The 25,417-nt window shown below is 42.5% G+C and overlaps 1 protein-coding gene and 1 long non-coding RNA gene across 5 annotated transcripts in view; one reads left to right on the forward strand and one right to left on the reverse strand.

The window, feature by feature from the left end:
• LOC126875779 (katanin p60 ATPase-containing subunit A-like 2) overlaps positions 1 to 25,417 on the forward strand; it is a 224,301-nt gene that overhangs the window by 111,047 nt on the left and 87,837 nt on the right. The gene's annotated exons all lie outside the window — the stretch shown is intronic.
• LOC126875841 (uncharacterized) lies at positions 4,474 to 6,045 on the reverse strand. Its single transcript, XR_007693726.1, has 3 exons — positions 5,360 to 6,045; positions 4,780 to 4,822; positions 4,474 to 4,697 (listed from the first exon to the last, which is right to left on the reverse strand). It is a non-coding gene; the product is annotated as an uncharacterized LOC126875841 (long non-coding RNA).

A 25,417-nucleotide genomic window follows, 5' to 3' on the forward strand; every position in this document is an offset into this window, starting at 1 on the left:
ACTTATAATATTTATATTGATATTTATTTGATCTATTAGAATCGTTTTTAGATTAATATTTATATAATATTCCATAATCCATACAATGATTTTCCTCAAGCAAATAATAATTTAATATTTTTTTAAATGTGTGATATCGTCCAAAACAATCGCTTCTGTGTAATGGAACATTGCAAAATTTATAGACAAAACATATTCTACTTCTTTTCTTTTTTAATTGTGCAAATTCTACATTGGGGTTTTGGGGCTTTTTTACTCCGACGACTAGACACTATGTTTATAAGTTTATGTTTTCCGAAATTTGATAGTCTTTGTGGGTGATCTAGTCTGGATGATCTGCTTGTCAGCTCATAAGTGTTTGCTGTACTAGATATTTCTTCGTCGTTTTCCTTTGATCCACAATCTTCTATCCACGAAATTATCACTTTTTGCAGGAAATTTTTTATATGTATTCTTATTCTATGGCCCATAATCATTCCCGTTGGGGCCCCGGGAGCATCTCCTTTCGTCCCCTCGTAGTGGCGATCCCCACCGCTTGCCCTTCACCGTCGTTACTTCTGAGGTGATGGGCGTGATAGGTATTGAAGGAACACTCGAATATGTTTAACAATAAATATTTATTAACAAAATATATTCGGTGAGTATACTTGACGTAAAACTCGCAGTTATTAATTTCGGTTCGCGGTTCGCGATTACAAGTTCGAACTCGGGTAGATTCGGGTAGATACGATTCGATATGCGCTACGAGTTCGGACGATGATTGCCTGAGATGTCGAGCAACTCGGACCAGTGATTGCTGCCAACTATCAACTATCAATTCGGACAGGCGTCTCGCGACTGACTTTCCGTCACGATGATGCTGGATAGGAAAAACTATGATGGGGTGTGTCTAAGGATACGAGATCATCGGATTCGTTTAGGAAAGCGTTGGTTCGGAAAGTGAGGGAAGTGGACGTCGTTGTTAATTGACTAAATTTTGAGTTGGTGGTTGGAAAAGGATACTAACCATCCTTGAGAGAAAGATGCTAGTAGGAAGCGTCGTACGTGAGAAAAGCAGATTTCCGTATCTTCCCGTAGTAGGTGGTAGATTTAGGGACTATTGGGATAAAGACTGTTTGTCCGTTTGAAGGACCTTAATTAACAAAATCCTAAGATTTGTAGCGTTCCCTTAGGTTAACTGAAAATATTCTGTAAAAATGTATCGGCATCTGGCAATCATCTTGTCTTGTATAGGGTCTTTGTGTAACGAGCCACGGGACAGAAACCGTTGGAAAGTTTGCTGTCGAGTGTCGCTACACTTCCTTCTGTTACTGCCCTCTTAGTACACATTCCTTGGTCAGCCGTTCCACCGTCTTCTGGCGACGACTGATCTCACTCTCCAGAAAGCGCATCCTCCTCCGCAGATATGCGCTGTCCGCGTGTTCATGTCCGTGAATCGGTTAGCTGTCCTTCTCGGTCCCTTCTCTTTCATCCGATTCCATCTTTATATCCTCTTTCCGCGCGTCGTCGCCGCCAACGGCACCGTCGCGGATGCAGAGACGGCAGAGATCGGCCATTGTTGAGGCGACGGCGGAGGTGGTGGTGATGTCACGTAAAATAACAAAATAAAAAAGGAATTTGAGGTGAAAAATAAAAAAAGAATACTTTATTTTTTTTTTCTAACATCAATACACTTTACAATCTACCTCCGAACTCTAGGCGTGACTTTCTAAGACTGACTCTTATGATTTTACTTTCGATCGGATCCGACTACTTTCTTTTGTCATCCCTCAACATCCTCACCGTCCATGCATTTGTTAGGCGTCCGCGATCGTTGCCACGTGCTCTTTCTTTTAGAACCTTCGGTGGAAGGACCGTTGGGATGTTGATGGTTCATTAGGCACTTCAGCGATATACATTGTCGCCGAGTGCCGCCACATCTTTATCTCTATCGTCAGTCCGTCGGATTTGAAGTATGCCGGTCGTGACAGTGACCACGTGCGCCGTTGGAGTTCAGCGCTGGACGCTTTCGCCCTCCATGAGGCCAACCTTGACCCAGTAATCTTCCGGTATGATCGCTTGCCGAGCGCGTTCACAACGGTCGAAGAGGAAGAACACGATGACATTTCGTCGTCGAATTGTTGCAAAAATTCCAACTCTGCGTTATTTGTAAAAATCTGTTTCTGCTTATTACTTACGAGAAGAATGGAGTTTCCATACATGGATCAGTTGACCAATAGTCGTAGAGAGCATTCATTTTTACTTGTCTCGTTAGAACTGCTAGGCCTAAAAATTTCTTTTTTTCTGTTCATTTCTTTGTTTATGATGTAATTTTGTATTTATCTACAACTTAATAATGATACCTATTCGGTTCTCTCACCAGATACTCATTAAAAGAGTCATTTCCAATGAATAAATTTGCACTGCCTAAAACACATTCTGGAGAATTCGGCATGATTTTTATGTCGGGATGTCGTGGGACGACGACGCACTCAGTGCACTCCGCCTGTTTTCTTTTTTTTTTTTTTGTACGTGGAGAAATACTCGTGGACACTCCACCTCTGCGGCAGCAGCAGAGCAGCGTCGGTCTCTTACCGACTAAAACTCCACGGTGGTCATCCTGAAGTGAATTACTAACAGTGCACTCCTTGCACTCCGATCCTCTTGATCGAGCCAACAATGCAAATTTCCCTAACCGATTAATTTGTCGCTAGGGGAGGCCATCGCCCCCGAGGAGGCCGCGCGAAGCAGATCTTCGTCCCTCTCGCCCAATATGTGCTAATAATGGGAAGAGAAACACGGAGACCATAGGTGTTTTCTATGATTGAAAACACCGTAATTAGCACAACGTTTCGGCTGCGTCAGATCACTAGTTAATGCAGAGAACGGTCGTTGTGAATCCAAAATGTCTTGGGCAAAATCCGCGTTAATCGTGTGCTTGATATTCTTGTTCGTTGATTGTAACTGCCAACGGATACTTTTATTCCGATTTCAAATATCGTACAACTGCGAAGTTATCAGAGAAGAGAATATACAAACTTTAAAATTCTCACCTTAAATGTATGCGGAGTCAATCGTGTTCTATTATACAATTCGGCGGTTAATCGAACTTTGGCACTTATTTCGCTTGGGCAACCTTCGTAGTTAACACTTATAAATTTCGTTTGAAACAATTATTCGAGAGATAACTGGCAGAGTGACGGTGTAAACACTTCTATCGAAAGATGGTAGCTCTTGTTAATACATATAAATTTCTACTAACTTGATTCCGATTAAGACAAACTGTAGTTAATACTTATAGATTTCAATTGAGACAGACTGACAGAGTGGAGGTGTAAACGCTTCAATTGACCAAATGGTAACTAACTTGTGACAAAATGTGAATATCGTAATTGCTAGCTTAAGCTGAGGTTTCGTTTTTTTGGTTGTCTTGTTTACGCTGTGTCTTAATTTCTCATATTCCCTTTTACCTGAGGAAACGCGGGTGCTGCTTATCTTCTGCTGAAGTTTCGTCTTCTTGATTATCCTATTTACACCGCTTATTGCATAACCTGAAGCGTCTGTCGTAAAGTTAAAGGGTTTGGAAAGATTCGGACATTGTAGAATAGGTTTTGTCATTAGCGCTGTTTTTAAATTGTTGAATGCATTTTCCTGATTCTCCGACCATTTAAAGGGGATGTCTTTGTTCAATAGTTGTGTTAATGGTTTTGCAATTTTGGAAAAATTAGGTATAAATCTTCGGTAGTATCCCGCTAGTCGCAAAAACTGTTTGATATTTTTTGCTTTCTTTGGTCGTGGAAATTTCGATACGGCTTCGATCTTCTGTGGATCGGGTTTTACACCATCTTCACTGATTATGTGTCCCAAATAACTTCGTGTCGTAGGAATTCGCATTTATCGGGTTGCAATCGCAATTTGGATTCCTTTAGTATTTCCATTAACTCGTTAAATTTAATTTCGTGTTCGTGAGGAGATCTTGAATAAATCACTATGTCATCCAGATTGTTCTCAGAGAGTATAGTTTCAAAATTGAAATAATCGTTCTTGCTCAAGATTTAATGAATTGTCTGGAATAAAACAACTCTATCAACTTTCGATCTATTTCGTTCACAATTGTTCGCTGTATCAACCAGTGATTACGGTGTTTTCAACGCAAAAAACAAAACATATCTTAGTAAATAAAATATAAGAATATAGACAAAATCACTCCAATAAAATAACACCCGCTGGGAACACATTTAGGCATATATACACACATGAACAAATAAGGCACTGTTACCAAGTAAAGTCAAAATCCACACACGGAGCATCCGGATACATCTCACGAAACCTATTTAAACACCATGAGAGTACGTCCGGACAAGTACCCCCCCTGACCTGAGGAATGGTGGCGTAGGTAAGCCTCCAACACTTGATCAGGGATCTCCTCCCAAAAACGAACCTTGGCACAGGCATCTGTATCAACCACTTCGATCGAAGGAGAACTTGGCGGCAACTGAAGGATGTCCTCATCGGAGAAGGTTAGATCAATAACCAAAAGGATCACCGAGACTCGACGATGGGGCTGGAGCCACACTATTGCTACCCTCTGTGGAAGACGATCCCTCCAGCCTCCTTAACCTCTGCCCACGAGCTTTTGCGCCGCCACGACGACCACGTTTCCTAGAACGTTTCGGAGGAGGTTTGAACGGCCTACGACTTTTTTTCTTCTTCTCACACTAAAATAAAACACACAAGTTTAAGAAAACGAACAACAATACGAAACAGGATGAAGTCAAAACAAATTAAAATAATACATACTTCTACAGCTTCAGACATATCAGTATCCATGATCCAACATAACCTGTATTCATAAGGGAAAACATGAAAATGCAATAAACAAAATCGACACTATCAATCATACAAAATATCGAATAATCAAACACTATCAAAATCACTTATTACTATGAATTAATGCATATTATTACCTAAAAGGAAAAACTAACCTAAAAACTCGCCAAGCAAATCAAACTCGCTAAGCAGAACAAACTCGCCAAGCAAATTAACAATTATTACAAACTACCACTTGGCGCCACCTCCTATGGAATGACGTATTAAAAACTTGCCATTGGAATTTTAATAATTCTTGGGGAACATAGGAAATAGAGCGTGTTACACGTGCAAAGACTCGACAAACACTAAGTTGCCACACGCCTTGTACGTTTCATTGACATGAGCAAGGAAATTACCAAATACATCACAAATGCAACCTCAGCAAGGGCAAAGCTGCCACGTTCGCCTGGCACGTTCCACTGGCATCAGTAGGGAAGGCCTGGGAAGCATCGCAGACGAAACATCAACAAAATACGAGCTACTACAATATCTACATTTTATCACGCACCTCGTATGTCACTAACACCAAACGAAACATGAGAAATTAAGAAGACGAAACTTCAGCAGCATCTACGTGTCTCAAGGATGTGGAAAATTAAAAATAGCGTAAACAAGATAATCAAGAAGACGAAACTTCAGCAGACTCCGTGTGTCCAAAAAAAGGTGAGATAATCAAGAAGACGGAACTTCAGGCGGCGAGGCGAGGTTCTCAAATTCTTTAATTACTATTGTAGGTGTGATAAATTCGTAATCTTTCGATGTGGTATTTATTATTCTTGTATATCCTTGTCCCTTATGGTTCTTCGCACCTACATTACCAAAATAGACTCCCTTGATTGGCTCGATTTTGGGAATAAATCCCTCTTTTATCTCCAGATTTGTAATGTTAATCGAACATTTGTAATGGTACCGAACTTCGTTTCCGCACGATTATCTTTTCTCTTGTATCGAAGGGGATATAAATATTTCCCCACTTATATGTTTTCGCTCGTAATCCAAACGAGCCTTGTATCCTGCGAAAAATTCGGATCCTAAGATTCCATCTTGATCGATCAGCAATGAGTCAACTACGTGAAAAATAACTTTTTTTTATAAATATTATTATTAACGTGGAGGAAATCCGCACGGACACCAGGTCGCTTCTGGGGAAAAGCGGCGTGGTAATGCCGGACTCCAACCTACTAAAACCTCCACGCTGACCGTCCCGGCAGCGGTCGAATAGGAAGAGCATGACGACATTTCGTCGTCGGATCTCACCGCCCCGCCGCGATTGCGGCGTCGCCGCATCCCATCCCGTGAGGGTCCCGGGCCGACGGTCATAACGTCGAGTTCCTCCAACCCTCTCCGAGACCCCCCAGTTCGTGTGTCCCCTTCGCCAGACGCATGAGCGTGTTCGGGGGCCTGGCGGCCCACCCCCGGACGGTCACGGTTTCTCGATGACGACTCGGGGCCCGTTTTACAACCCGCGGCTGCGCCGGTACTGTGGTATCCCTTCCCTGCACTGTAAACGATTTTTTGGTTCGTTTCTCTGTCCATTGTGATTCTGAAGTCGCCGAGGTCGTCAACAAGGGTTTCCATCCTGGTGCCACTCACTCTTTCGCACCCTGCCCCAGCAAAGGCCGGCGCAGGGTGACGGGGAGCCCCACAAGAAGGTGAGGTGAGTGGTCTTGGCAGATACGGGCCCACCAACTTCTCCGAGGTTCTTCGCACCGGATCGGCAAACTGGCGGGGGCCGAAGACGCCGACCAGTCACCATCCGGCTATAGGAGAACATTAGATTCATCGTGGTTTCCCGATGGGACCAGGGCGTGGTCCTACGCCCTGAGAACCCGTAGCCGCCTCGTGCTCCCCACGTGAAAAAAAACTGGATTTCCCGCAACCTGCATTACGATAGCATGATTGCTGCAGCATGATTCCTGATTCGGATAAGGCAGGTTTCTTGATGACATTGATTTCTGATCTGGGGTCTAATAGTAAATTTGTCTTAGTTTTTAAATCTGGGGAAATTATTCTAGCGGTGGGAGTACTTGGAGTTTCGTTTACTTTTATTGAAATAATCCGGAGAGGTCGTCGTCCAAATCTGAGTCCGGCCGAACATATCCTTTAATTTGTTCCCGAAATCGTTCAAACTGTTTAGCTAACTGTCCTTTATGGCGAGGAACGCGTGCCCGCGAAGCTTATTCATTAATAATTTTACCAACTGAGGCTCCTGATGCCGCGGAATCATGTTTCGTGCGCGCTCGCATGCTCTTAAATATTGAAATACTGAGGGCCGATATCTGTCGAATATTGGTACTGACTCGATCGCGTCTTTTAACTTGGTTGGGGGCTTCCGTCTGTCGGTATTGTCACCTAGGGAATTATCGGTGGTGATACGGGTGTCTCGATTTCCTTTTTTGTCTTGAGTGAACGCATGTCGTCTTTTAATTCATTGATCTTTGTACTCATGTCGGCTATTATTCGTAAATTCGCATCGCATTCGCATCTCGCGTCTCCCCTATTTTCCCGTAGTTGGGACAAAGACTGTTTGTCTGTTTGAAGGACTTTAGTTGACTAAATCTTAAGATTTATAACGGGCCCTCGAGCTAGCCGAACATGTACTGCGGAGACGCATCGACATCTGGCAATCATCTTACTCGAAGAATAGGGTCTGCGTGTGGCGAGCCACGGGACAGAAACCGTTGGAATGTTTACTGTCGCGTGTCGCCACGAGTTTCTTTTTTTCTTTTAAGGAGAGCTATAGAATTACTCCATACCTTTGTTAGGCAAAGCGTTCATCCCTTGACCGCGGCTACGTTCGGCGACTGACCGTCGCCTCAAGCCCAAGCTCCTTATCACAAATCTCAAACAATTATAATCCAGTTAAGTTATAGAGGCAAAATATTGGGGGTTTTCCGAAGAATTCCAAAGGAAGGTCCCGGTGTCTTTTCATTTCCGACATATATAAAGTGCATGCAGGATAAATTTGATAAATATGCACTTACTTAGAGAAAATTGGTATATCTATGTTTAATTAATGTATTTAATATTATATGTACATTATGCAAACTGTTATAAAAATCAATTTTTTTATACATATCTTTAACACGCAAAATACAATGTAAGATAAATACTAAATTTTAATGTCAAAACAACGTAATATGGATATTATATTTTTAGAGACATTCACAATTATGCTATTAAACTGTAGTAATAATCTGTATTAATATTGATAATAATAATAATAATCAATTAATTAATACTTATAGTTTATATTAGCATTGAACTGTTATGCTTTTTTTCGTGGAGGAAGATTTCATAGGCGCCCAAGTCGAGACGCTCACTTGAGGTTACATCAATTCTTTTGTCAGTCCGTGCCAATACAGTCCGTGTCCCAAAGGTGTTTGTCCTAAGTCTTACGCCATCGATGAATCTCGAGGGCTTGAACAGATTATACTCCTCGAGCCACACGTTGCCAGTTTTACTCTTTGAGAAGTCATTTACTCCATGTCCCTGACTTCTCAACTCTTGCCATTGTTTAATATGTCCGCTCTTTAGTCGCTTTCTAGCTTTTTCTACCTCTTCGGAAGTGGCCGGCCAATTGATCCTTAGAGAGTTTGCGATTTTCTTTAGCTTGCTGTCGTTTTCTCCATTGATCAAGCTAGATACCGCTGGATCGACTGAATTCTTATTGTTTAATGCGCTTTTTACGGTACCAAGTTTGATAATATGTTCAAGTCTCGGTAGCCCTAATCCCCCTTTTGCTTTTGGAGCATAAAAGAAACCAGTGGCTGTCCAATGCACAAGATGTAATATGACCTTTATATCCTGCCTGACTTCGCTGTCCAATAATTTTAAGACACTGTCACTTGGTAGATTTATAAGGAAATGGTAAATATATCGAGGGAAGATGTACTTCGTAATTAACTCAATTTTCTAGCATGGCTTCAGAGAGAATTTTCTAACTCTTCTGACCATGCTCAGAATTTCTAGCACTATGATGCCACAATGGATACCGTTCCAAGGCCCCATTTTGGCGCCTAAATACCTGAAGGCCTCATCTGGGTCAACCGTTGGTATGTTGACATTTTCGAGCCTAATTCGCGGTTCTTTTATGAATCATGTGTCCTTTTTGGCGACCACCTGGAACGTTTGGCTCTTCTCACCAGATATGTTCATCCCCAGGCTCTTCAGATATTAATGGAGCATATTAATTCTTGTTGTGCCTTCCTCTCATCTTCACCAAGTAGAACAATGTCGTCAGCGAAAGCTAGGATCGATATTTTTCTTTCACAACTGACAATGATGCCACGGGTTTGCTCCTCAATCATTTCCAGCAGCGGTTCTAGGCATAAGTTGAATAGCAGTGGCGATAGAGGGTCACCCTGCTTAACTCCGAATGGGATATTGTGTCAAATGCGTTGGAGATATCCACAATTGTGAATATCCCCCCGTTATTTTTTTTACTATAATTTAAGGCAGCGTTCAATAGATCGATGTTTATTTTACATCCATTTTCAGATGTAAAACCTTTTTGCCTTAAATTTTACACAATACCTTTTCTCATCCTTCCGCCGCGGATGGAGAAGAAAATTCGGCCGAGAATGGGGCCTACTGTTATAGGCCTCCAATTCTCCACCTGGTTGCTTGGTTTCTTTGCTTTGAAATTGGTGTAGGCCTATTTTCCTTTCATACTGTCGGAAAATGGGAACTATACATTAATATATTACAAATTTTAGCTAGTATTGCGGGCAGGCCAGATATCATTAAATGTTCTTTTTGAAATCCATCCGCTACTGCCGCAGCCTTTTTCCTAATTTTATTAAGTTTCTCGCTCACATCCTCGGCGGTTATCGGCGGAAACAATTCGTTTATTACCAGCTCAGAGGTTCTACTTCCTGGGATTGGGGGATTGGTTGGTTCTGCCCGACGCCATAAATCTTCATAGAGCGTCCTCACTTCACTCTCTTCCGGTGGCTGCCTGGTTGGTTCCAGGTATGCACGATCGTTGTTAACGACAACGTCGGACAACTTTCTTAGACATTCCTTAAACAACTCCTGGCAACGTGCGTAGGAGTATTCCTTCCCTTTATTTCTATTATTATTCTTATTATTATAATATCTTCTATTTTGGGATTTTGAATTACTTTTGTTTTTGTCATTTTTAATTTTAACATTTTCTAGCGCTCCATATAGAGATGTGTAAATAAATTCATTTTAATTATTTGTTAGGACTTCTTTATTTTCCTTGTATTTTGCCCAAATATCTGTTAACCGAGTGTTAACCTCCTTCAACGACGGGGGCACCTCGGTTACTCTCTCTATTTCGTACTCTAGTTGGAGTCTCCACTGATGGGTAGGCTCCTCATTATATGTTTCCCCGCTAGTTACAGGCTAAACGCATGTCCGCGCATTGCCTGAATTAACGGGATCGCACCCTCCCTCTGTCACCTCGGCAAACTCTTGAGGACTTGTATTCTCACTAGCTATTTTTAATATCTTTCTCTTGTATTTTATTTGTTCAACTGTCCTGTTAGTGAGGACTTTGCTAATTTCAACATTTGGCAATTTTTCACTGTTATAAATTTCATCGAGCTCTCACAAGAGCCCGTTCTCCTTCTTTTTTCATTTCTCATGGCAGAGTGCGCATGCCATTCGTGGGTGGATAATCCTCTCTGAGTACAGAAGCTCATGGGGCAAAATTTGCATTTGTACGCTCCTTCTTTCCTTTGACTAGTGCCACTACACTTTGGAATGTGGCATTTTGCCTCATGGAGCTTCGGGAAACTCCTTTCACAATATTGACATCCCCACTGGATGCGAGCATCCGTGTGATGTCGGCCAAGGTGCCTGTTCAGGTTTGATAGGTCAGAACCTAACACTCGTAACCTGCTAACACTGCACAAGCAAGGGCTTAGTTCTCCAGTAAACGCCAGTGAGTAAAAGTGCGCAAATACTTCCCTCCTATATACTTATGGCTAATAATAATTAATAATAACCCATCAACATGGGTAGATGTATGGAGTGTTAGAAGACCTCTTCTCTATTCACTATTAGTAAAACAATTTATCGTACAGACTCAAAAGTAGATTTCTTCCTCGTCATAAAGCCGCCGACAGCGGGCTCTCTAGAACCGCCTGCGGGCCCGAATGCACTTTATCCGTAGCTTTGCGATCTCCAGGTCCACCAGTCTAATCCCTGGCACGGAGCGCGTCATTGACGCATCACATGCCGCTTTGACGTCTCGGCGAAGGTTCTCCGCTTCCTCCTACATGTTTGTCTTCTCTGTACGGGCGTCCCAGTTCTAGGCCGCGTCACTGGCTGCTGTCTGGAGCATCTCGTTGTCTCTATCCTTGAGGCGCCATCTTGGTGGCGGGCTGGAGAGTTCCATTCCCCTAATGCCGCAGGTCTGTCTCGCGGGTATTGTCTCCGGGCCGACCTCGATGAATATATACAGGTGGACTGCGAGAGTCTCAACCCCTTCGGCTACTCTCCAGCCTGAGACCCGCCGGAAGGCATTGGGGGTACCCCATGTAATATCGACGGAACATCTTCTCCATGCCACGCATGTGCTGGTCGAGCCTCTGTTAAGTAAGAGGAGCCCGAGGCCCGCAGCCCAGTCTGATAGCATCCGGCCCCGAGCATCTGTCCTTGTGTTCCCCATTGCGAGGAGTGAGCGTTAAAGTCTCCCAAGACGAGGACCTGACGTGAAAGGTATCGTCTCACGCAATCGCTAAACACATCCAGGAACTCCTCAAACGCGACCAGGCCACTGTTCAGGGAAACATATATGCCCACCACTACCATCCCAGCCCACTCGATCGCGGCATACCCTTTGCCCTGCTCGAACAGGATCTCTGCGGCGGATGTGCTCGGTGCTGACATCCACGTCATAGCGGCTAAGCCGTCTAGATCTGCGACCCAGTCAAGGGTGTCTAGTATACAATAGGGCTCGGCTACCATTGCCAGAAAAACCCTGCTCTCCCTTATCGCCTGGAAGAGCAGGTCTTATGCCCGTTTCGATCGCTCCAAGTTGGTCTGGTGGAGCCGCATGAATTTATTTACTTTACTAAGTCCATATCCATGGCTTCCCCCTGGCCATCTACCCCACTCGTGATTCTTTCCTCTTCTTGCGGTAGATCTCTCGCGTTGTCGCCCTGTCTCCAGCCCGTAGCAGGCTCCCGAATCCGGCTCGTCCCTTTGATTTTCGGCGGAACGCATGCCGCCTCTCCCATTCTGTGGGTGGCGCACCAAGCGACTCACAGAGCGGGCCCCTGGGCACGGTGGCAGAGCAGCTCTTGGCCTGGTAACCGATGCCTTCGCATCTGTACCATAGCTGCCCCCGGTCTACCGTAGATCTGCAGGTCACTCTCACGTGTCCCAGCTCTAAGCATCTGTAGCTTCTATTAGTTTATTCGGGGAGACTTCGACCCTCTTCCCGCTTGACTTAATTTCCCCGCTGTTACTGTCGGGTATCTTATCCAGGCTGACCCAACCTCTGGAAGTCTTCATGTCTCCTACTCAAACTTCCAGTGCCTTGCATCCTCCGGCCCTCTCCAGGGTGTCCCGAAGTTCTTTGCCGACTGAGATGTCAATCTTAGTTACCCTCAGCTCCACCGTTAGGGCCGCAACTTTCACCGTGGTCAGATCCAGGACCTGTGTCAACCATGCTGTAAGCGCGGGTGCCTTCTTCCTCTCTTTGTCTACGGGAACTTCTAGAATGATAATCTCAGTCATCGCCATTTTGATTTTAACTCGTTCAATGCCGAATTCGGCTTTCTGTCTAGCCGTCGCTAGCACTTCAGCTTATGATGTTTTCCTCCCCTCGTTCAGCGTTGGGGTCACCGCAGATGACCGCGGAGGAAGTGGGAGCACCATCTTCCTGGTCTCCTGCACCGGCCCTCCTGTTGGAGTTCGTTGTGAGGTCCTATTTTTTTTAATAGCGAGGAGGGGAAAACGCTTTTACGCATACCCAAAGACCCGCGTCTGCGGGTTATGTAGGACTCGGCAGATGACATCGCCATACCCACTAAAAACCCCTCCTCATTTTCCCTCTGCTACGGTACTCGAGGCACCAACCGGGTACAGTCATTCGACATTACTTCAGGTTGGCCTCTACACCACGTACCCGATCCTTTATCCTCTCTCCTCGACTCCGGTCATTCTTCTCCTCCTTCCTTCCCATCTTCTCCTGACCTCCACCGCCCTTTCCTTAGAAAGCCAGCATTTCATCGCCTTTGTACAAAAGTCATGAAACCTGTTCCACAACCGCTCCTCTGCTGCCATCTTCTCAACGACTCGGTTCTCCAATTGAAAATCTTGACCGATCTCGACCTCCAACTCCGTTCTCTCCTCCGTCCATCTAAGGCACCAAAATAGCACATGCTCGGCGTCATCCATCACCGCACCACAATCCCAACAGCTGGTGTGAGACTGTTTGCCGATCTTATGACGGTAACAGTTAAAGATACCGTGTCCCGTAAGGATCTGCATCGTATGGTAGTTGATCTTCCTCTTTCTTTTGTAGAAGATCAGCGGATCTTCTACCAGTCTCGTAATTCAATTGTGGGGGTTGTGGAACGCCTGTCCTCTGCCTCCGTCTCCAAATCCTTCATTTCTTCTTGCCCAACATGTGCCATTTCTTCAGGGCTCTCGTTGATCCGTCTCTTCACTCCATACTGCTTCCACCGCAACCATGCCTTGATGTAAATTGTCATGCTACCGGTAAGCACACACAGAGCCCCATGTGACACCGTACGGTAGACGGTAGACGTACAGATCAACGCTGCCCTTTGCACGCTTCTCATGATCGACCTATTTGTTTCTCTTCCCAGAGAGGAGGCCCATATCGGTGCGCCATTTAGTACCACAGACTTCCAGACCCCATAATACAGTCTCCTGACTAAATCGTTGGCCCCACCGACGTTTGAGAGTAGGCTCCGTATGGCGCCCAAGAACCGTTCCGCTTTATCACAAACTGCTTTGAGGTGGGAGGAGAATCTCCTAGCACTATCCAACACTACCCCTCGGTACTTCACAACACGGCTAGTGGAAATCTCCCCCCCCCTATCCCCCACGTCAACATTAAAAATCTTCGGAATCCTCTTCCTTGTTAAGAGGATAACCTCCGTCTTCTCCCGGTCCAGCGCCTCCAGCACCCTGTCATACACTAGATTCCACAGTAACGGTCCTAAGACCGACCCCTGCGGGACCCCTGCGTAGACGTTCCTCCTTACGACATCGTCCCGACAGTGTACCAATATTCTCCTTTCAGCCAGATAGTCCGCTAACAACTCCTGTAACCGACCCGGTAGCCGTCTCCTTCGGATCTCCTCCATTATCCTCTCCCTCCTTAGAGCGTTCAAGGTGTTCTTCACAATCAAGGGCGACCAGAACACACACCAGGCCCTTCCTTCTACACTCTTCAGCAACTGCGACGATCCTATCCAGGGCTTCAAGAGTCCCCCTCTTTCTCCTGAAGCCATACTGATCCCTATGGAATGGATTGTGACCATGCTTCTCTCTATGAGCATTGTCAGCGGCTGTATTTCGCATTAAAGTCCATAATCGCCGGTGCTCCTTTCCTCCCTTCCTTTATGACCCCTTCCAGTTCCTTCAAATAATCGTTGAACTGGTTCCTGCCCGTATTGGGGGAACAATACCCACTGACGCAAAGCACATCACCAACCCTGACCCCTACAATCCCTACATTTCTTATCAGCGCCTCGCTCGTCGCATGTTTTCCATTAAATAGGGTGACCCATACCGATGCATCCCCACCCTCGTCATTAAATAAATAAGGCAACTGCCTATAGGGCTCGGAGATGACCACTATGTCCACCCTGCTTTCACATACGCACTGCATCATCAGGTCTTGTGCAAGCCTGCACCTGTTCAGGTTTATTTGTAAGACACTAATTGGGCACCCGTCTATTCCTACCACCTAAGCGCACCATAGGGCACGCCAACGAACCCGTTACATGCCTTGCATTTATACCACCGTGTTTCAGACACATGGCGCGTCTCGGTTCTCTATCGCAATCTTTCATACTATGCTCAGCGCTGCCGCACCTCCTACACAACTTTCTGCCAGGACATGCAACAGTACACCTTGCCGCCACGTGCCCCAACATGTGGCAACTGTAACAGTGCCGAACATTAGCTAACTGCCTAACGGAGGCTATCGTTAGCCCAGTTCTCAATCTCCTTTCTCTCTCGTCACTAGGAATTCCACTCACCGGGAGGACAACTACCGCCTCTTGCGTGTCCCATGGTGCCGCCTTTATAGATTTAATTTCCACCTTCCCACTCTCCTCGATTCCCTAGTGTGGCCTGATTTCTTCCACCAGCTCTTCCCTGCTGGTGAGGGTGTCGATGTTTCTTGTTTGTAGAGTCGCCCTGTTCACCAGAGCGGCCACCTCCATACTATCACTCAAGGCGGCTCTCAATTTAGCCGCCGCCTCGCTGACCACCACCGTCCTGTCGAATTCAATCAGGATATGGCCCGCTCTCGTCCTACGGACCGCCGTGGCTCCCTCCAATGAACTCCTCGCCGCCATTATCCTCTTATACACCTGAAGCCATTTACAACCATCCTCTACCTTAATTAGTATGGCTTCCTTCCTCCTCCGGTTTCTTGGTACGCCTCTCTCTTCAGTACCAACTCGCCGGTTGCTTGCCGGGCGCACCATCGGTGTAGCTTGCTCTAAGCGAGCTCTCCTCTCCTTCCTCCTTTTTCTACCCTCACCCAACCTTCGGAGTCCTCGCTGTAGTCACCCTTTATCACTCCATTCTCCCTCCCACACGCCTCAGCGTATGTGCCCTCTCCTCTTCGGGGTCTCTTATATTCCTCAGCTCTGATACCTTCAGCCGGCGATAATACCTTTCTTTTTGAATATCCGCCCTTGGCTATCGACACTTCCGTCTCCACCTCTGCCCTGTCTGTCCTTTTCACAACCTCGGCAGGCTCTCTCCTTCTCCTTCTCCTTCTCTCCTTGTGTTCCCCACACTGCTCCAAGGTAGATAGGATACCTTTCATCATGTTGCCTATCGCCCTTATCCCTTCATCCTTCTCTTTGTCCAACTTTCAACAGCCTCTTCAACACCATGTTGAACATTTTAACCATCCCTACCATGGCTTGTGTGAGCCCCTTCAACTCAGCCCTGGAGATCAGAAGATCCTCGTCGTCAGCATCGCTAATCTGCGTATCGTCTCTCGCACTATCCTCGGCTTCGCTAGCCATAGCCGATCTCGTGGATTTCGCGCTGACGTTCCTCTCGACCACCCTCCTGGTCAACATTCTAGCGTAGGCCAGCCCTATCCCTGCTACGGGCGTACTGTGGTCGCTCCCTCTAGTCCCAAAGCACCCCTCCGATTCCTCAATCACTCCAACCTCCGTCCTTTCACTAATCAGGGCTCCTCTGAAGCCTCTTACTCGGTTTGAAGGAGCAGAAATCCTCACTTTACTCCCCCATCCTTCCTCGGAATAACCGAGATTATCACATTCTCATTCGGTTTCACGTCAGACATCATCCTCGGCTTCTCTCCTCCCGCTGTCGTCTTCTTTAGTTTGCCCTTCTCCTTTTCCTTTTCCTTTTCCCCAGTAGCTATTACCGCACAAGGGGGTGCCTGGTGTCCCCCCCCCCCCCCCCGCCGTTCTTCCAGTAACATGATGACCGTCGGGTCGAGCCTGGTAAGCCACTCGTGTTCCCGACGGGGCCTGGGGGTTCCGAAACCTCCTGCGCCGTACGTTTTTTTTACCTTAGACCGTCTGTCCATATTGTATGTAACATCGCCAGGTCGTCAACAAATAAGCCAAACAATGATTATATTTACAGTAATTGTGCTATCTAATTTTCCCCTGTCAAACGCTTGCATACTGCTAAAGACCCGACAAGGTGCGAGCGACGCCTTTACAAGACAAGGTACATGAGCGAGTACAGTGCATTCTCCTAATGGACACACCCGGCCTTTCCTGATTGCTCTTTCCGCAAGACCTCGATCTCCTTCTCTAGTACCTCCACCCGCATCTTCGCCATCCTGGCAGCTCCAGTGCCGTAGGCGGGCCCCGTTAGAGTTATTAATCTGGAGCAATGAATCTAAACAAAATTTAAAGAGCTACGTGAGGCAAGCTATAGAAAAACATGGATTTAACAGAATTAAACAGAATTCGCTATTAAAGCAACAAGTGCAAGAAATATCAGCCATGCTACAACTTATCAGCAGCGCACTAATGCAAAAATAAATCTATGGATATATTAAAGATAAGAGCATGGGACGCTAATGGGCTACAAAAGAGAATACATGAAATAAAAGCATTTTGTATAATACATTATACAACAAATAGAGTTACATAAAAATATCACACTATACTGTATGCTCATCAGGAAGAGCACATGGAGGTTCAGCAATAATAATTAAGAATAACATAAAACACTACCTCCATAGCCAAATTAATCAGGGTCACGTATAAGTTACAACCGTCTCAGTACAAACAAATACAAATTCTTTCCAAATTTGAACATTGTACGCATCATTAAAATATAAAATAACACTAGAATACTGGAAGTACACTCTCAGAGTAATACTAGGAGTAACCTTAAGGTCAGCTGACGAGCTAACTCACTTATCAACAGAACTCAATAAAACACTGGATGTGCTTGACTTTGCAGTCACAAATGATACAGATCTAAACAAACTAAGAATATCAGGAAACCTAAGACTCGTCTCTGATCATACTCCAATAATAATTGAATATAACGCAAACGAGTCTTTTGCTGTAAGTCAACATCACTCTGCAATAAAACAATTATTTAGGCAATGTACTAGTAATAACAAGACACCAGATGAAATTGAGTAAGCATTTAACAGAACTCACACAAGTAGTGGAAGCAACCACGAATTGCGAATCAACAACCAGACAAAACAAATTAATACCGAATGAAATTCTGGAAAAAATTAAATGTGAGAAGGAAGCAAAAGCGATTTGGCAGAAACACGAAATATCAGCAAATAAAAAAGTCCTGAGCGAAATAACAAAAATGTCAAAAAGGCTATAAAGGATACAATGATATGGAATTCTCGAAATATCTAGACTCACTTTCACCCCACGAGGACACCAATTACTCACTGTGGGAAACTACGAAACGGGCTTTCGAGAAGAACTCAAATAACGAGAAAAGCCCAATAAAACTGATTCCAGCAATTAAAAACCCGAATGCGATATGGGCAAGGGAGACCGAAGCATGTAGACCATTTGTACAAAACATTATTTTCATGCGAAAACAACAAACATATCGAATGAAAGCAGCCAAACAAACACGGATAATGCTGTTGCAGCTGATGGTAGCTATTCTGTATCATACCAACCACAAATTTTTTTAATTTTTGTAGATATTGTTAGACCTTTTTAATTTTCACTTTTTTAAACTCTTTTATTTTTGATTCGTTTTATTTCTTCTTTAATGTCCATGCGAATGTAGCAATTATTGTTGAGCGAGTTGTATTGTGTGTATTGTGTGCAGTGCATGTTATTGCGTGTGTAATGCACTTACTGCGTATTGTGTATATTGTGGTCGTAGTGTACATCATCATCTTTTCGTAGTCTATTATACAATGTCATACTTTTGACACACTTGCCGATATGCACTTGCGTTACGTGAAAAATCTCCGAATAGAATAGGATACAAAGAACAAGTATATTACGTAGAATCAACCAAAATTTATTAGATGCAAGTACATTAAAATCTGTGAAGTCCGACTATTCAACAAGATGATTCAGACTTTGGGTATAGAACATCGCAGCGTGTTTAGCTAAAACATGGATTATGCTGCAGAAGAAGATACCAACAACCATATGGATAGCATTGAAGAAAGAAAAGCTACACCCGTACAGTTTTCGAAAAGTTCAAGAATTGAGTGCGGAAGATTTCCCGAGAAGAGAGAATCTTACAGATGGATGTCTCGCAAAATTTAGTGGAACTGTAATTTTCCTGCGAAAATATTATTTACGGACAAGGGCTCATTCAGTAAATATGGAACGGTGGATATGCAGAATGAACATTTCTCGGCAAGTGAAAATCTAGACGTGTTAAGAATCAAATCCGCAAACGTAATTTCTAGCAAATACTCGAATAGGAATTTTAAATGATAGAATCGTTGGCCCAGTTATTTTATTTTCCAAACTTTTAGAAAAATTTATAACAAAGGAACATAATTTCCCGAGACAGTAACGCAGATGACAGCTATGGAAAGCTGTCTTCTTTTGTCGCTAACTGATTATACCAACCTGTCTTCTGCCTTTAAAACCGATAATTTGAAATCACTTTTCTTGTACTATCGTGATACCTGTCACGTCAACATTAAAAATCTTATATGGTCGAAATTTATGCTTGTCTACAAGGTCATGAAACGGATGAAAAAATTTTACCAACATTGACCTTGTTAAGTTCCATGGCTCATGCGACTGAAGCGGATTTTGCTGCACGAAGGGATAATTCAAAATACTGTTTCATAAAATTAGTTAACCAAACTTCTGCTAAGGAAAGCATCGAGGAAAACTGGAAACTCATGTTTTGTTTCTAATATAACAGCGAAACAGTTTGACGCTGCGAAAACAAACCTGCCCTCAGGTGACCATTAACGATATAACAATTCCTAACAAGGATTCAGTCAGATACCTGTGCATGACTCTCGACAGGAGACTAACATGGAAACAACACAACATAGACCAATCGAAGCAACTCAAGGCTAAACTCAAAAAATTCTACTGGTTCGTTGGTCGACGTGCTAACCTAAGCACGCAGAACAAAATTACACTCTATCGGATTATACGGAATCCAACTATGGGGAACAGCAAGTAATTTCAACACTGAAATAGTTTAACGCTTCCAGTCGAAAACTCTAAGGTCCCTAATAGATGCATCCTGGTATGTTACCAACGAAGCAATACATCACCACCTCAAGATACCCACAGTCAGAGAAGAAATAACAAAATGTGGTAATAGATATATCATAATAGTCAACAACCACTGCACCACGCCAGAGAAACTTACTCAAAATTCTCAATGCTAGAATTGATTGTAAAGTACTTGTAAATAAAAAGAAATTATCAAATAAGAAGGGACGTAAAGGTAGGAGACAGGTTGAAAGGCCCGTTGAGGTTAACGTCTCTACACAAACTTCCCCACCAATAGTCTAGATTGGAAAAAGAAACGGGGACGTGAGAAACAAGTTTGAACAGCGTAACAAAAGGAAAACTGTGTCGCCGCTTGAGGACACGAAGGCCGATGGGATAAAAAGGGCGAAGAGAGGCGATCCTTCGTATGTGGAAGAGGGGCGAAGTTGACCCCGGGGATAGAGAAACCTACGACTCTGGAGGAGAATGGATTGTTCAAATAGGTAGAAAAGAAAAAAGACGGGTGAGAGAGAGGAGGAACAACGAGGAAAGGAGGCCACCGGTTAACGAAGGCTGGAGGGAAAGGTTGCCTAGAATTCGAAATAGGCCCTCTTGGTGAAAGTCCGGGAGGGTAAGGAATGTCTCCAGACCTATAAGGAGCCTATGGTAACGAAGGAGGTGCTGTGCGAGAGCACGGGCATTAAACGGACGAGGATATCCTCGTGAAACTGGAAGCGGGGGCATCAAAGGGGGTGACGTTGCCATCAAGATAAAGAAAGTAACAGCGGACAGAGTTTTGTTTCCCCCCTCCAGTTGTGCTCTCCTGAACCCTGAGTCCGAGCTCTCATCTCCTTTTTGATACCTTCCACGTGTTTAGCTGATGAATGCATTGAAACCGGAAGGACGAACGAGCGAGGCGCGTGGGACATCGCCTCGTAAGAATAACTAGGAACAACTCGTAACGTATTGTGATCCAGACCTTGTAATATCGTGCGTGAGATTGAGATTTTCATCTACGATAAGACTTTAATACGGAAAGAAGCGTCTGCTGATACGACAGGAATATTAAGCCGTAACAAATAAACTCTTATACATTTTTTCTTTTCTTGTTTAACCATAAAGCAGTAACATTGTACGTACATCACATAATAAATCATTGAGACCTGCTTTTCCAAAATTGTAACATTGAATATAATTTATATTATATTCGATAACGAGATATTCTCACAAAACCGTCGGATGCCGGCATATTTATAATACTTCCGTTCTAAATTTACAAAGAATAATTTCATTGAAATTAACAGCTACTTGGCAAATTCCAAACGATCCATCGATACATCGTGAATAGAGAATTATCTGTGAAACATCTTTGACCCAGACGTAACACGGCGAACAAGTATTACATACATTGTTCCTGAAAACGATAACTGTAAACCTACCTGTGATAACTGTAAACCTGTAAACCTAATGGTGATTTTGTCTGCTTACGAGTAGTCCATTTTCATTCTGGTACGTTCAGAGTCTAAAAAATTCCCAATTTCTATTCTATCAGATTTCGTTTGTTAATGGAGGAATTTTACAGTTTTTATTATATTTTTTACGATTAATTTTATAACTATAATTTTATCTGACATATTAATTCTTATTGCGTTAAACGAATAAACGTTATGAAATTAATTATACGGAGAAAATTTTATAGTAATATTACGTCGAATGAAACAGGTCCATTCGCGATTTTAAAACTTTATACCTATTAAAATCCATCATTCCCTGCACTCTCTGCATTTTGTTCGCCAAATAAATCAAATTATTCGTAAAATATAAAGTTTCACGTTATTTCGTAATCGACATTCAAACTTCTTGAAACTCAACCCTCTAAAACAGTTTTTTTTTCATAAAACGAGCAAATATTGCCTCGGTTCATCGATTTAATTTTCAGTTGCACCTCCGTATTTTCCTTTCTGTCGAAAACGAGTGTATTACCAGCCGCGCGTCTACATTTCGACGACCAAGTTTTTCGAACGTACTGCAGAAGTCAAAGAAAAATGTCAAAGAAAAAGGAAAAGTAATACCGAGAAGTTTCTCACGTTCCTCTGGCTTTCGAGATCAAAAATGTTAATCGTGCGACCTGTATTCGATTTTATTGGAGATCGTGCACTCCATTAATTGTCCCTTTTGTCGAATCAGCAAAAGGAAATCTAACAAAGGATACGTTAATTACTGATTACAATTTTTTTCAGTTTTGTATCGAGAGAAAAGAGCACAATGCAGAGGACTGTATTTTATGGATGAGGTCAGGCCACGGATGTATCGATACCAGGGATTGCAGCTGTCAAGTGATTAATTGTCGGTGTATTAGTTACCGCAAGTACGTAACGGCGTCGATTAATTTCCGGTTCGACGCGCCTCTTCGATTGACGCCACACCGAAAAACAAGCTTTGGTATATTGATATTGGCGTCCCTTGAAACAGCAATTATCGAAGCTACGCAAATAATCTGATCTTTGGAACATTTATTAAACGACCACGCTTCTGCGATTTTTCAACGGGAAATTTCGAGATACAAAGTTATTTTATGCCGATAGTAATTTTCGAATATTGTTCGAACGAGCGTAATTAAATATTTTATCTCGATTACGTTTTACTCGTTTTAAAAAGGCAATACAAAAATTAAATGCGAATCCTAACAATAGAAAGACTAAAAATTTGATAAGTGAAAAATCCTTGAATTTTAAAATATCCAAAATAATTATTTTGCTTCGTGTTATTGGATTAGTGAGTTCTTAATGAGGATTATTAACTTTCGAAACTCAAATATTTTCCTTTCCATTGTATGCAAACAATGAAAAGTATGAAGAAAGTTGCTTTTAATACACTTCTTTTCGTTCATTTCACCAGCAAAATTGAATAAGTCGAAAGATGTTTTTATTCTAGCAAAAAAATTTGCAAACGGAAGAGTAACTATTATAAATTGTATTGAATATTACTCTCGAATAATGTCCCAGAAATATCCCAATTTTTATTCGCTTCTTGTTCCTCGAAAACTCTTAAATTTACGATATCGTTCTTCGCTGTTGGAAATATAAACTCCGACAGTTCTAAAAATTGTTCTTTCTTCGAAAGTAGTACAATCAAACAGATGCAATAAAATTATATAGTTGAATTAAAAAACTAGCATGTTTCGTCTCGATCATATTATAAACTCCGTTAATCGACAAATCTTAACAGCGTGACAATTTCTGGAGAATCACCTTCTAAAGTGTCTCGTTTATCTCAGACAGCTCTGAAGAGAGAGATCTTTGAAAGATCGAAAAGAACCGCGCGATTTTCCGGATTTTGTCCCGAGTCAGAATAGGTTATGTTTGAATTCGAGGAAACGCTGTTGTTTTCGATAAATAATGTCCTTGGTAGCTTGCGTAATTTATTTAAATTGAGATTTCACTTCACACTTTCACAGTACAAAGTACAAAAATTAAGACGGTAATTATTTCTCTGTTACTTTATTTCGTCGAGCGCTAACGACGTTATAGGAATTAGCCAGACAGCATAAATTAAGATTTCTTTAAATTCTCATCCTTTCGATAAAAATTATTAAAAAGTGAAGGTTAAATTTTAGTTTAAGTAGCGTCTGAATTAAAAAACGACAATATTTGCCAATATTAATATCTGAAAAATAAATCAGATGGAACAAAAAATTAGTGGTACTTTCATTCGAATTTTATTCGAATAATATTAAGCTAGAATTATCGATGGAATTTATTTGCACATCCATCTCGTTGGAATGATTTATTTACGCGATGTATCGTCCCGGTAGAATGTTAAGAATAAGCACTGTACTTTACAATAATTCACGCGTTACCGCGTGCTGCACGTTACGTGGAATCTCCTTTCGGGAACACAAAAGAAGTTTGACACGAGCTCTAAAGTGTAATCGCCTTTTGTGAACGAAAGAACGGCGCGGCGTCGACGTTGAAGCGGTAAATTATCAAAAAGAGTAAAATAAGGTCAAAACGTAAAGTTTCCTGGGAAGAGCTGGGAAAAAACGACGAATTAAAAGAATTAAGGAGCAAAAAATATCTAAAGAGCCCTGGCTAATAGTACTTAACGATATATCTCCTTAGAAATATTAATTTAACGTCTTAGAAAATTACTCACAGTAATCAACAGCAATTTAACAGGAGACTTGATTAATAGTTTAACATTTAACACTTTTTGCAGGTTCTAAATGAAATAATTAATAGTTAACTTTTAGATAATTACATTTTATTATAGTATATGTACCATAGCTGAATGTTCTTACAACATCCATTAAAAACGAACAATCGTCTTCAATTGCATAGGAAATTGCATATACATGAATTGCATGATAAAACTTACAAATAAATTTTCGGTTATCCAAAAAGAAAACAAATTTCTCGCTCATCAAAGTGCAACTAAATCTATTCAAGACTAATTATAATTACTTTCAGACGTTGCGCTCGTGTCAATATCTCCGGGTCTGAAACAGAATTTCTCTGCTACGTATCTGTTCCGTCATATAATTCACAAATCGCTAACTAACTGCACTGTATTTATCTCTAATTGAATCTGTGTTGCATTTACATTAGCGATTGAGTTGCGAGAATTTCAAAGCTTACTGTTTGGCAACATTCGTGCCACTGTAATCGTTACTTCAATCTTGCCCTTTGACCCCAAATTTCACGTGGCTAAATGCGATCTTTGCCACAATTATTTCTAAGCATAGATACGTTCTACTATCTTTAATGAAACTAATTGCAACATTCTTACTTTTAGATATTTTTTCTACGAATATATACTTTACATCTGCAGAAATATATCTTAACATACCGAATTTTACCGAAGAGTTAATTATCAATATCAATATCCTTTCTCGTTTTGATATGTCTCAGTTCCCTTATTTTTTCTTAACTTCATCTTGTGTCTTTATACTCACTGACTCTTCGATCGAGAAACACTCACTACGATTTCTTCTTAGACTAAACATTTATTGTCTATGGCAAAGCTCGGCATAACAAACGTTTCGACTGCATTAAATGTTACAAGAAGTCGTTATGAAACCTGTACTCTAAACTCTAAACGAATCACCAGTCTGCAACAGAAACTCTGAGATACGTATCGCACCATTTTAGTTAACAACCGAAGATTAACGATTTGTTCTACCCAGAAGCATCCGGCTGGCCACAGTGAATAGTTTCAGGCATTTGTCCTTTCGCCGAATCTAAAAATAACATAAAAGGAGATGCACGAGTACAAGCTATTCCATCCAAGTTTGATCTGCAGCGGCACATGAGTCAGAGGACAATTCAAATCATGTTGTTGTTTTGCCTCGGAGTATCAAGATCGTTAGGACACACGTAATATAAGAATAAATAGACTCCGGGTAAAACAATGCCGCCGTTACGTGCAACCATCGAACAAAGACGGATTCGAATTTTTCGGCTCTCCCCCAACCAGTATAAATAAACGGACACGATCGCCAGCGAAGCGATAATTATACGAGTTATACGAATTATACCAGTTATCGATTAATATCTACGAGTTATCTGCGAACGATTATACACTGTCTTTGAGAATGCGTTTGTACCAGCGACTTTGGACATTATCTATATTTATTTATAATTTATTTAATTCATTTCAAATATATTTGACAGGTTGCAACAGTAAGTTCT

This window comes from Bombus huntii, unplaced genomic scaffold (genome assembly GCF_024542735.1).
Source record: "Bombus huntii isolate Logan2020A unplaced genomic scaffold, iyBomHunt1.1 ctg00000058.1, whole genome shotgun sequence".
NCBI classification, from domain to species: domain Eukaryota; kingdom Metazoa; phylum Arthropoda; class Insecta; order Hymenoptera; family Apidae; genus Bombus; species Bombus huntii.